Here is a 1,259-nt window from a genome sequence, read left to right as displayed (position 1 = left end):
ATCAAGTAAAATAACCCAGATAACTGTATCAGTTTTTCCGAAGAAATATGTTTCTTAACATAAATAAATATACATTAAAATAATCGTTCTGGATGTTATCAATATATCTGTTGTTTAGGCGCAGGAGTGGCTGTGTGGTAAATAGCTTGCTTACCAGCCACATGGTTCCGGATTCAGTCCCACTGCGTGGCACCTTGGGCAAATGTCTTCTACTACAGCCTCGGGTCGGCCAAAGACTTGTGAGTGGATTTGGTAGACGAAAACTGAAAGAAGCCCGTCGTATATATATATGTTTATAGTGAAATATATTGTATGTGGTTGGACAATCTAAAGTTTATTTTTCAGCATATTGGCATAGAAAATGTTTTTCTTTTGCCCTTATTCATAAGTCTATATAATTTTCACCTTAACAGGTATTGTAATATGCTGGCCACTGATAAGATTTCTTTTGAAAACTTTTATCCTTATATTAGTAGTAAATTTATTACCATTCACCTATGGACTGGTAACCACTTTACGTGAGTTTCTGACCGACTACACGTGAGTTGAGGTTTACTACAGAATTTCTGTTTGGATATGTTTCAGGTAATTAAATGTACTCGTGACTTTGCATCTTCTTTTTCCATGGGTATGCGTAAGCATTCCATTTATTCTTATCGTGTTCCTCGCTGATGAAGGAAGAGTTTTTTGGATTAATTAAAAAATTGCTCCGATTTGGGGGATAACGGAATTTCTTAAAATTTCTGTTAGTTTGATTTCCTAGTTTTCAAAACGCTGTTTTTATTGTGAAAAATATTGTATGTGGTTACAGGATCTAATGTCTATTTTTCACCTTATTGGCATAGAAAACTTCTTTTTTTGCCCTTATTTATACTTGTTTATAATTTTCACCTTAAAAGTATTGTAATATGATGGTCACTAATCAGAATTTTTGAAAAATTGTACACATACACTACTTCGGGTCCATGGAGTGTCATGGGCCCAAAAAGATTTTCGACTTCTTGGCCTAATGCGAGCCCGGAGCAATCTCCTAGACTGTTTAGGTATTATGTATGAAAAGTGAAATAACATCTCTATTGTAATATGAGATAATAGTTTCAGTTTTAAATTTTCACTATGAATATAATATACACATAGTTAAACTATTATCTAACATTAGATATATATATGCATACATACATACATACTCACACATACATATATATATGCCTGTATGTATATATATATATATATATATATATATATATATATATATATAT

This window comes from Octopus bimaculoides, chromosome 15, assembly GCF_001194135.2.
Source record: "Octopus bimaculoides isolate UCB-OBI-ISO-001 chromosome 15, ASM119413v2, whole genome shotgun sequence".
Taxonomy (NCBI): domain Eukaryota; kingdom Metazoa; phylum Mollusca; class Cephalopoda; order Octopoda; family Octopodidae; genus Octopus; species Octopus bimaculoides.
Note: the sequence above shows the minus strand (reverse complement) of the source record.